The sequence below is a fragment of the Ranitomeya imitator genome, chromosome 4 (genome assembly GCF_032444005.1).
Source record: "Ranitomeya imitator isolate aRanImi1 chromosome 4, aRanImi1.pri, whole genome shotgun sequence".
In the NCBI taxonomy this organism is placed as follows: domain Eukaryota; kingdom Metazoa; phylum Chordata; class Amphibia; order Anura; family Dendrobatidae; genus Ranitomeya; species Ranitomeya imitator.
Genome location: NC_091285.1, coordinates 588,171,273 through 588,183,333, shown reverse-complemented (window position 1 = coordinate 588,183,333; position 12,061 = coordinate 588,171,273). Strand labels below are relative to the sequence as shown.

General features: G+C 43.8%; 1 protein-coding gene across 2 annotated transcripts in view; it reads right to left on the bottom strand.

Annotated features, from left to right (window-relative positions):
• LOC138676835 (prolactin-releasing peptide receptor-like) overlaps positions 1–12,061 on the bottom strand; it is a 319,426-nt gene that overhangs the window by 202,314 nt on the left and 105,051 nt on the right. The window contains exon 2 of one of the 2 annotated variants that reach the window (XM_069766490.1): positions 7,515–7,646. The exons of the other annotated variant lie outside the window; for it this stretch is intronic. The gene's annotated coding sequence lies outside the window, so the exon portion shown is untranslated. The remainder of the gene's footprint in view (positions 1–7,514; positions 7,647–12,061) is intronic. 2 annotated transcript variants of the gene reach the window in all.

Sequence of the window (12,061 nt, the reverse complement as noted above, 5' to 3'; positions counted from 1 at the left end):
TAGGGTTAGGGGTAGGGTTAGGGGTAGGGTTAGGGGTAGGGTTAGGGTTAGGGTTAGGGCTAGGGGTAGGGGTAGGGTTAGGGGTAGGGTTAGGGCTAGGGGTAGGGCTAGGGGTAGGGTTAGGGCTAGGGCTAGGGTTAGGGTTCGGTATGTGCACACGTATTCTGGTCCTCTGCGGATTTTTCCGCTGCGGATTTGATAAATCCGCAGTGCTAAACCGCTGCGGATTTATGGCGGATTTACCGCGTTATTTTCTGCGCATTTCACTGCGGTTTTACAACTGCGATTTTCTATTGGAGCAGTTGTAAAACCGCTGCGGAATCCGCACAAAAGAAGTGACATGCTGCGGAATGTAAACCGCTGCGTTTCCGTGCAGTTTTTCCGCAGCATGTGTACAGCGATTTTTGTTTCCCATAGGTTTACATTGAACTGTAAACTCATGGGAAACTGCTACGGATCCGCAGCGTTTTCCGCAGCGTGTGCACATACCTTTAGAATTAGGCTATGTGCACACGGTGCGGATTTGGCTGCGGATTCGCAGCAGTGTTCCATCAGGTTTACAGTACCATGTAAACATATGAAAAACCAAATCCGCTGTGCCCATGGTGCGGAAAATACCGCGCGGAAACGCTGCGTTGTATTTTCCGCAGCATGTCAATTCTTTGTGCGGATTCCGCAGCGTTTTACACCTGTTCCTCAATAGGAATCCGCAGGTGAAATCCGCACAAAAAACACTGGAAATCCGCGGAAAATCCGCAGGTAAAACGCAGTGCCTTTTACCCGCGGATTTTTCAAAAATGGTGCGGAAATATCTCATACGAATCCGCAACGTGGGCACATAGCCTTAGGGTTAGGGTTGGAATTAGGGTTGTGGTTAGGGTTAGGGGTGTGTTGGGGTTAGGGTTGTGGTTAGGGGTGTGTTGCGGTTAGGGTTGTGATTAGGGTTATGGCTACAGTTGGGATTAGGGTTAGGGGTGTGTTGGGGTTAGAATTGAGGGGTTACCACTGTTTAGGCACATCAGGGGTCTCCAAACGCAACATGGCGCCACCATTGATTCCAGCCAATCTTGTATTCAAAAAGTCAAATGGTGCTCCCTCACTTCCGAGCCCTGAAGTGTGCCCAAACAGTGGTTTACCCCCACATATGGGGTATCAGTGTACTCAGGACAAACTGCGCAACAATTATTGGGGTCCAATTTCTCCTGTTACCCTTGTGAATCTAAAAAAATGCTTGCTAAAACATAATTTTTGAGGAAAGAAAAATGATTTTTTATTTTCACGGCTCTGCGTTGTAAACGTCTGTGAAGCACTTGGGGGTTCAAAGTGCTCACCACATATCTAGATAAGTTCCTTGGGGGGTCTAGTTTCTAAAATGGGGTCACTTGTGGGGGTTTCTACTGTTTAGGCACACCAGGGGCTCTGCAAACGCAACGTGACACCCGTAGACCATTCCATCAAAGTCTGCATTTCAAAAGTCACTACTTCCCTTCTGAGCCCCGACGTGTGCCCAAACAGTGGTTTACCCCCACTCATGGGGTATCAGCGTATTCAGGAGCAACTGGACAACAACTTTTGGGGTCCAATTTCTCCTGTAACCCTTGGGAAAATAAAAAATTCTGGGCTAAATAATTATTTTTGAGGAAAGAAAACGTATTTATTATTTTCACGGCTCTGCATTATAAACTTCTATGAAGCGCTTGGGGGTTCAAAGTGCTCACCACACATCTAGATAAGTTACTTTCGGGGTCTAGTTTCCAAAATGGGGTCACTTGTGGGGGGTTTCTACTGTTAAGCCACATCAGGGGCTCTGCAAATGCAACGTGACGCCCACAGAGCATTCCATCAAAGTCTGCATTTCAAAACGTCACTACTTCACTTCCGAGCCTCGGCATGTGACCAAACAGTGGTTTACCCCCTCATATGGGGTATCAGCGTACTCAGGAGAAACTGGACAACAACTTTTGGGGTCCAATTTCTTCTGTAACCCTTGGGAAAATAAAAAATTCTGGGCTAAATAATTATTTTTGAGGAAAGAAAACGTATTTATTATTTTCACGGCTCTGCATTATAAACTTCTATGAAGCACTTGGGGGTTCAAAGTGCTCACCACACATCTAGATAAGTTCCTTTGGGGGTCTAGTTTCCAAAATGGGGTCACTTGTGGGGGGTTTCTACTGTTAAGCCACATCAGGGGCTCTGCAAACGCAACGTGACGCCCACAGAGCATTCCATCAAAGTCTGCATTTCAAAACGTCACTACTTCACTTCCGAGCCCCGGCATGTGCCCAAACAGTGATTTACCCCCACATATGGGGTATCAGCGTACTCAGGAGAAACTGGACAACAACTTTTGGGGTCAAATTTCTCCTGTTACCCATGGGAAAATAAAAAATTGCAGGCTAAAAAATCATTTTTGAGAAAATAATTTTTTTTTTTTATTTTCATGGCTCTGCGTTATAAACTTCTGTGAAGCACTTGGGGGTTCAAAGTCCTCACCACACATCTAGATTAGTTCCTTTGGGGGTCTAGTTTCCAAAATGGTGTCATTTCTGGGGGATCTCCAATGTTTAGGCACACAGGGGCTCTCCAAACGTGACATGGTGTCCGCTAATGATTGGAGCTAATTTTCCATTTAAAAAGCCAAATGGCGTGCCATCCCTTCCGAGCCCTGCCATGCGCCCAAACAGTGGTTTACCCCCACATATGGGGTATCAGCATACTCAGGACAAACTGGACAACAATATTTGGGGTCCAATTTCTCCTATTATCCTTGGCAAAATAGGAAATTCCAGGCTAAAAAATCATTTTTGAGGAAAGAAAAATTATTTTTTATTTTTATGGCTCTGCGTTATAAACTTCTGTGAAGCACCTGGGGGTTTAAAGTGCTCAATATGCATCTAGATAAGTTCCTTGGGGGGTCTAGTTTCCAAAATGGGGTCACTTGTGGGGGAGCTCCAATGTTTAGGCACACAGGGGCTCTCCAAACGCGACATGGTGTCCGCTAACAATTGGAGCTAATTTTCCATTCAAAAAGTCAAATGGCGCGCCTTCCCTTCCGAGCCCTGCCGAGTGCCCAAACAGTGGTTTACCCCCACATATGAGGTATCGGCATACTCGGGAGAAATTGCCCAACAAATTTTATGATCCATTTTATCCTACTGCCCATGTGAAAATGAAAAAATTGAGGCGAAAATAATTTTTTTGTGAAAAAAAAGTACTTTTTCATTTTTACAGATCAATTTGTGAAGCACCTGAGGGTTTAAAGTGCTCACTAGGCATCTAAATAAGTTCCTTGGGGGGTCTAGTTTCCAAAATGGGGTCACTTGTGGGGGAGCGCCAATGTTTAGGCACACAGGAGCTATCCAAACGCGACATGGTGTCCGCTAACGATGGAAATAATTTTTCATTCAAAAAGTCAAATGGCGCTCCTTCCTTTCCGAGCCTTACCATGTGCCCAAACAGTGGTTTACCCCCACATGTGAGGTATTGGTGTACTCAGGAGAAATTGCCCAACACATTTTAGGATCCATTTTATCCTGTTGCCCATGTGAAAATGAAAAAATTGAGGCTAAAAGAATTTTTTTGTGAAAAAAAAGTACTTTTTCATTTTTACGGATCAATTTGTGAAGCACCTGGGGGTTCAAAGTGCTCACTATGCATCTAGATAAGTTCCTTGGGATGTCTAGTTTCCAAAATGGGGTCACTTGTGGGGGAGCTCCAATTTTTAGGCACACGGGGGCTTTCCAAACGTGACATGGTGTCCGCTAAAGAGTGGAGCCAATTTTTGATTCAAAAAGTCAAATGGCGCTCCTTCCCTTCCAAGCCCTGCCATGCGCCCAAACAGTGGTTTACCCCCACATATGAGGTATCAGCGTACTCAGGACAAATTGGACAACAACTTTCGTGGTTCAGTTTCTCCTTTTACCATTGGGAAAATAAAAAAATTGTTGCTAAAAGATAATTTTTGTGACTAAAAAGTTAAATGTTCATTTTTTCCTTCCATGTTGCTTCTGCTGCTGTGAAGCACCTGAAGGGTTAATAAACTTCTTGAATGTGGTTTTGAGTACCTTGAGGGGTGCAGTTTTTAGAATGGTGTCACTTTTGGGTATTTTCAGCCATATAGACCCCTCAAACTGACTTCAAATGTGAGGTGGTCCCTAAAAAAAATGGTTTTGTAAATTTCGTTGTAAAAATGACAAATCGCTGGTCAAATTTTAACCCTTATAACTTCCTAACAAAAAAAAATTTTGTTTCCAAAATTGTGCTGATGTAAAGTAAACATGTGGGAAATGTTATTTATTAACTATTTTGTGTCACAAATCTCTCTGGTTTAACAGAATAAAAATTCAAAATGTGAAAATTGCAAAATTTTCAAAATTTTCGCCAAATTTCCGTTTTTATCACAAATAAACGCAGAATTTATTGACCTAAATTTACCACTAACATGAAGCCCAATATGTCACGAAAAAACATTCTCAGAACCGCTAGGATCCGTTGAAGCGTTCCTGAGTTATTACCTCATAAAGGGACACTGGTCAGAATTGCAAAAAACGGCAAGGTCTTTAAGGTCAAAATAGGCTGGGTCATGAAGGGGTTAACATATTGCTAGATTGTACATAGGGTTGTGTATAATTGTATATATGTGAGGTTTTTATTGGTAAAGGGTTTTTGATATCAGCACATTTCTTGTCATTGTTACCCCTTATGTGTATTTATGTACAGCACGTTTGTATCGTACTGTATATTGATACTTTTTATTTATTTTTTTCAGAGAGGTTTTGACAAAGACCAGCCTTGGTCGAAAGGTTAACCTAAAAACTTACTGTCCGTCAAATCCTTCATATGATATTGAGCACATGGGATTGAAGCAAGAACAGCATAGTATGAACAAAAGGTGGAGCGCACCAAACACAGAGGTCTAGAAACTCAATCCCAAGATACAGGAGTGCGTGTCAATGGGCCTTAAATAGGTCTCTAGAGATAATGTCATTGACCCATGGCTTGCAACCTGCAAAACCTGTTGTGGAGCACAATAGAGGGCAACAGGCTCAGGAGAAGGAAGTAAAGCCTGGTATACCCAGGATACCTGTGTAACATGCCTTTTGAATATACCATATATACTCATGTATAAGCTGAGTTTTTGAGCACATTTTTTGGGGGAGGGGGAGCAGCAGGTCACAGAGGCGGAGCTGGCGGCTGTGGCTAAAGCCTGTGCCGCTGCTGTAATAACACACAGTGCCAGCTGCAGCCACGAACTTCCAGCACTCATCATACTAACCTACTGGTGCCCCCTCGGTGCTGGCACTGCATCTCTTTCCGGCCGCCGGCGCCTGCAGCTCTTCCAGCCGAGTGATCATGTGGCACTACTCATTAAAGTAATGAATATGCACTCCACTCCTCTCCACTTCAATAGGAAGCTGGAATAAGATGCAGTGCGACCGAGGAAGTGAAGGCAGGTAAATATGATTTTTTTTAACAGGAATCATACATAGGGATAAGGGGATAAGGAGCCATGCTCAGCAGGACAGGGACTTGGGAGCCATGCATACTAGGACAGGGACTGGGGAGTGATGCAAACAAGAACAGGGACTGGGGAGCCATGCATACCAGGACAGGGACTGGGGAACCATGCATACAATGACAGGGACTGGGGAGCCATGCATACCCCAACAGGGACTGGGGATCCATGCATACAATGACAGGAACTGAGGAGCCATGCATACAATGACAGGGACTGGGGAGCCATGCATAAAATAACAGGGACTGGGTATCAATGCACATAGGGCAGGGACTGGGGAGTAGGGTTGAGCGAAACGGGTCGAAAATTTTCAAAAGTCGCCGACTTTTGGCAAGGTCGGGTTTCATGAAACCCGACCCGACCCCTGTGTGGGGTCGGCCATGAAGTCGGCGATCTTTTGAATCTGGAATCGGAATTCCGATACCGATTCCCGATATGTTTAAGATATCGGGAATTGGTATCGGAATTCAGATTTAAGTGTAAAATAAAGAATTAAAATAAAAAATATCGCAATACTTACCCTCTGACGCGCCCTGGTACTAACCGGGAACCTTCCTCCTTCGAATCAGCGCTTCCAGGACCTTGCGGTGACGTCGCGGTGACGTCGCGGCTTGTGATTGGTCGCGCGGCTGCCCATGTGACCGCTCGAACGACCAATCAGAAGCCGTGACGTCACCGAAGGTCCTTCAAGCGCTGATTCTTAGGAAGGAAGGCTGTCGGAAAGAAGCAGGGCGCGTCCGAGGGTGAGTATATACCTAATAGGAATATACTCACCCTCGGACGCGCCCTGCTTCTTTCCGGCAGCCTTCCTTCCTAAGAATCAGCGCTTGCAGGACCTTCGGTGACGTCGCGGTGACGTCACGGCTTCTGATTGGTCGCGCGAGCGGTCACATGGGTGGCCGCGTGACCAATCACAAGCCGCGACGTCACCGCGACGTCACCGCAAGGTCCTGGAAGCGCTGATTCGAAGGAAGAAGGTTCCCGGTTAGTACCAGGGCGCGTCAGAGGGTAAGTATTGCGATATTTTTTATTTTAATTCTTTATTTTACACTAAAATATGGATCGCAGGGACTGAAGGAGAGTTTCCTCTCCTTCAGACCCTGGGAACCATGGAAACCCAATGCACTGCATTGGGTTTCGGGTTTCGGCCGACCCCGACTTTTTTATAGGATCGGCCGATTTCACTCGACACGACTTTTGAAAAAGTCGGGTTTCGTGAAACCCGACCCGATCCTATAAAAGTAAAGGTCGCTCAACCCTACTGGGGAGCCATGCACACCAGGACAGAGACTGGGGAGCCATGCATACTAGGACAGGGACTGGGGAGCCATGCATACAAGGACAGGGACTGGGGAGCCATGCATACCAGGACAGGGACTGGGGAGCAATTCTTACAATCACAGGGAATGAGGAACCATGCACACAATGACAGGGACTGGGGAGCCATGCATACCAGGACAGGGATTGGGGAGCCATGCACACCAGGACATAGACTGGGGAGCCATGCATACCAGAACAGGGACTGGGGAGCCATGCATACAATGACAGGAACTGGGGAGCCATGAATACAATGACAGGGACTGGGGAGCAATGCACACCAGGACAGGGACTGGGGAGCCATGCACACCAGGACAGGGACTGAGGAGCCATGCACACCAGGACAGGGACTAGGGAGCCATGCATTCCAGGACAGGGACTGGAGAGCCATGCATACCAAGGCAGGGACTGGAGAACCATGCGTACAATGATAGGGACTGGGGAGCCATGCATACAATGACAGGGACTGGGGAGGCATGCATACAATGACAGGGATGAGGAGGCAATGCATACCATAATAGGGATGAGGGGACAATACATACCCGGCTTATACTTGAGACAATAAGCTTCACTAGATTTTTTTGGCAAAAGTAGGTGCCTTGGCTTATACTCGGGTCGGCTTATACTCGAGTATATACAAGGAGGGAGTAGTTCCAAGGATCATCCAACATCATCTCACCTGCGTCTGATATGTATCCTCCATTTTTGTGTGGACTTTGCACAGTAGCAGAGTGATTTATCATGTTCAAGCGCATCTGTGATCAAGAGATTGCATCTGAGCAGGTAATCATTGCGGTTTGAATGTCCGTGCCTGCGTAAGAAGAAAACTCAGTTTATCTCTGTTTTTAAACTATGTGTTTTTAAGATTATCTTTTTTTTCTGTTGTACAATGTTAAACTAAAAGTTATGTTTTATTAAGGTCTTTAATAAGGGATCTTTATTTGCCCAAGGCAATTTGTGTGGATACTAACAGCATCATAGAATTACAGAATGTTAGAGTTGGAAGGGACCTCTAGGGTCATCATGTCCAACCTTCTGCTCAATGCAGGATTCACTAAACCATCTCAGACAGATGTCTATCCAGCCTCTATTTGAAGACTTCCATTGAAGGAGAATTCACCATCTCTGGTGGCAGCCCGTTCCAATCATTCATCACTCTCACTGTCAAAAAGTTTTTTCTAATCTGTATCTTCTCCCTTTCAATTTAATTCCATTGCTTCCCATGTTTCCATGTGCAAATGATAATAAAGATGATCCCTCTACAATGTGACAGTCCTTCAGATATTTGTAGACAGCTATTAAGTCTCATCTCAGTTTTCTTTTTTTGCAAGCTAAATATTCCCAGATTCTTTAATCGTTCCTCGCAGGACATACTTTGCAGTCCCTTCACCATCCTGAAAGCTCTTCTCTGAACTTGCTCCAGTTTTTCAATGTTTTTTTTAAATGTGCTGCCCAGAACTGGACACAGTATTCCAGATGAGGCCTGGCCAAGGAGGAGTAGAGGGGGACAAATACTTCACATGATCCAGACTCTATGCTTCTCTTAATACATCCTAGAACTGTGTATGCCATTTTGCTGCTGCATAACACTGTTGACTCATGTGCGGTCTATGATCTATTAGTATAGTCTTTTCACACCTGCTTTTACTTAGTTCTATTCCTCCCATTCTGTAGATGTCATTTTCGTTTTTCTTGCCCAGATGTAGAATCATGCATTTCTGCCTGTTAAACACTATTCTATTGGTCGCTGCACATTTTTTAAGGTTATCTAGTTCCTTCTCAATCCTTTCTTTGTCTGTCTCCTCTAGTGTTAGCTATTCCTCCTAGCTTTGCTTCGCTTGAAAATTTGATTAGTTCACTTTCAGTTCCCTTTTCTAGATCATTTATGAAAATGTTGAACAACACTGGGGTTAGGACAGAGCCTTGTGGTACCCCACTTGAAACACTCTTCCAATTGGATGTGCAACCATTTACTGGAAAAAACAAAATCCAGCTCACCATACCGACATTCCCAAGAGCTCGGAGCACGGAACCGCTGTGTCAGGGCGTGGACGAACAGGAAAGAGAAGGAGATCCAGCTCAACGAAATAGTGAAAAATCCATAATTTATTTCACTTAAAATATAGTGAAAGGACAAAACATCAGCATACAAAAAAATTTAAAACCAAGGTCAACGCGTTTCCGGTGACTAAGCACCCTTAATCATGATTCTGATTTCTGCTGAGATTTGTCCTCCTAGTATACAGCTACACATTATCTCCAATTGTTTACATCCCAACAATCACAGTAGTCAGACTAATGAAGGTCCATGTAGGTCCGAAACGCCTCATTCATGTTACTTTGACAGAACTGCAATAAAATATCACCGGATTTCAAAAATAAGTTGAGTGCCAAGTTTTATGTTACTACTTCTTGGGCCTGAGAACCTACTTGTGCACCTCTACAGTTGTGCTACGATATACTCTGTACCAAATGTGTTAATTGTCATTCTAATCTTTCCTCTCTTGACAATGAAACTTACCAAAAGCTTTTTGCAAAGGGCAGAAAGTATGAATCCATGGTTGGTGTGAACAATGCAAACTTTCTAATATATTTTTTAATGCAGATTGTGATCTGAAAAAAATGCCATTTTTATTTTTTAACCCCTTTACCCCCAAGGGTGGTTTGCACGTTAATGACCGGGCCAATTTTTACAATTCTGACCACTGTCCCTTTATGAGGTTATAACTCTGGAACGCTTCAATGGATCCTGGTGATTCTGACATTGTTTTCTCGTGACATATTGTACTTCATGACAATGGTAAAAATTATTTGATAGTACCTGCGTTTATTTGTGAAAAAAACGGAAATTTGGCGAAAATTATGAAAATTTCGCAATTTTCCAACTTTGAATTTTTATGCAATTAAATCACAGAGATATGTCACACAAAATACTTAATAAATAACATTTCCCACATGTCTACTTTACATCAGCACAATTTTGGAAACAAAATTTTTTTTTGTTAGGGAGTTATAAGGGTTAAAAGTTGACCAGCAATTTCTCATTTCTACAACACCATTTTATTTTAGGGACCACATCTCATTTGAAGTCATTTTGAGGGGTCTATATGATAGAAAATACCCAAGTGTGACACCATTCTAAAAACTACACCCCTCAAGGTGCTCAAAACCATATTCAAGAAGTTTATTAACCCTTCTGGTGCTTCACAGGAATTTTTTGAATGTTTAAATAAAAATGAACATTTAACTTTTTTTCACAAAAAATTTAATTCAGCTCCAATTTGTTTTATTTTACCAAGGGTAACAGGAGAAAATGGACCCCAAACATTGTTGTACAATTTGTCCCGAGTATGCCAATACCCCACATGTGGGGGTAAACCACTGTTTGGGCGCATGGCAGAGCTCGGAAGCGAAGGAGTGCCATTTGACTTTCAATGCAAAATTGACTGGAATTGAGATGGGACGCCATGTTTCGTTTGGAGAGCCCCTGATGTGGCTAAACATTGAAACCCCCCACAAGTGACACCATTTTGGAAAGTAGACCCCCTAAGGAACTTATCTAGAGGTGTGGTGAGCACTTTGACCCACCAAGTGCTTCACAGAAGTTTATAATGTAGAACCGTAAAAATAAAAAATCATATTTTTTCACAAAAATTATCTTTTTGCCCCCAATTTTTTATTTTCCCAAGGGTAAGAGAAGAAATTGGACCCTAAAAGTTGTTGTACAATTTGTCCTGAGTACGCTGATACCCCATATGTGGGGGTAAACCACTGTTTGGGTGGATGGGAGAGCTCGGAAGGGAAGGAGCGCCGTTTGACTTTTCAAAGCAAAATTGACAGGAATTGAGATGGGACGCCATGTTGCGTTTGAAGAGCCACTGATGTGCCTAAACATTGAAACCCCCCACAAATGACACCATTTTGGAAAGTAGACCCCCTAAGGAACTTATCTAGAGGTGTGGTGAGCACTTTGACCCACCAAGTGCTTCACAGAAGTTTATAATGCAGAGCCGTAAAAATAAAACAAAATTTTTTTCCCACAAAAATTATTTTTTTAGCCCCCAGTTTTGTATTTTCCTGAGGGTAACAGGAGAAATTGGACCCCAAAATTTGTTGCCCAATTTGTCCTGAGTGCGATGATACACCATATGTGGGGGGAACCACTGTTTGGGCACATGGGAGGGCTCAGAAGGGAAGGAGTGCCATTTGAATGCAGACTTAGATGGAATGGTCTGCAGGTGTCACATTGCGTTTGCAGAGCCCCTAATGTACCTAAACAGTAGAAACCCCCCACAAGTGACACCATTTTGGAAAGTAGACCCCCTTAGGAACTTATCTAGATGTGTGCTGAGCGCTTTGACCCACCAAGGGCTTCACAGAAGTTTATAATGGAGAGCCGTAAAAATAAAACAAAAATTTTTTCCCACAAAAATTATTTTTTAGCCCCCAGTTTTGTATTTTCCCGAGGGTAACAGGAGAAATTCGACCCCACAATTTGTTGTCCAATTTGTCCTGAGTGCGCTGATACCCCATATGTGGGGGGGAACCACTGTTTGGGCGCATGGGAGGGCTCGGAAGGGAAGGAGCTCCATTTGGAATGAGGACTTAGATGGAATGGTCTGCAGGTGTCAAATTGCATTTGCAGAGCCCCTAATGTACCTAAACAGTAGAAACCTCCCACAAGTGACACCATTTTGGAAACTAGACCCCCTAAGGAACTCATCTAGATGTGTTGTGATAGCTTTGAACCCCCAAGTGTTTCACTACAGTTTGTAACGCAGAGCCGTGAAAATTAAAAAAAAAAAATCTTTCCCCCCAAAATTATTTTTTAGCCCCCAGTTTTGTATTTTCCCGAGGGTAAGAGGAGAAATTCGACCCCAAAAGTTGTTGTCCAATTTGTCCTGAGTACGCTGATACCCCGTATGTTGGGGGAAACCACCGTTTGAGCGCACGGCAGAGCTCGGAAGGGAAGGAGCGCCATTTGGAATGCAGACTTAGATGGAATGGTCTGCAGACGTCACATTGCGTTTGCAGAACCCCTAATGTACCTAAACAGTAGAAACCCCCCACAAGTGACCCCATATTGGAAACTAGACCCCCCAGGGAACTAATCTAGATGTGTTGTGAGAACTTTGAACCCCCAAGTGTTTCACTACAGTTTATAACGCAGAGCCGTGAAAATAAAAAATCTTTTTTTTTCCCACAAAAAATATGTTTTAGCCCCGA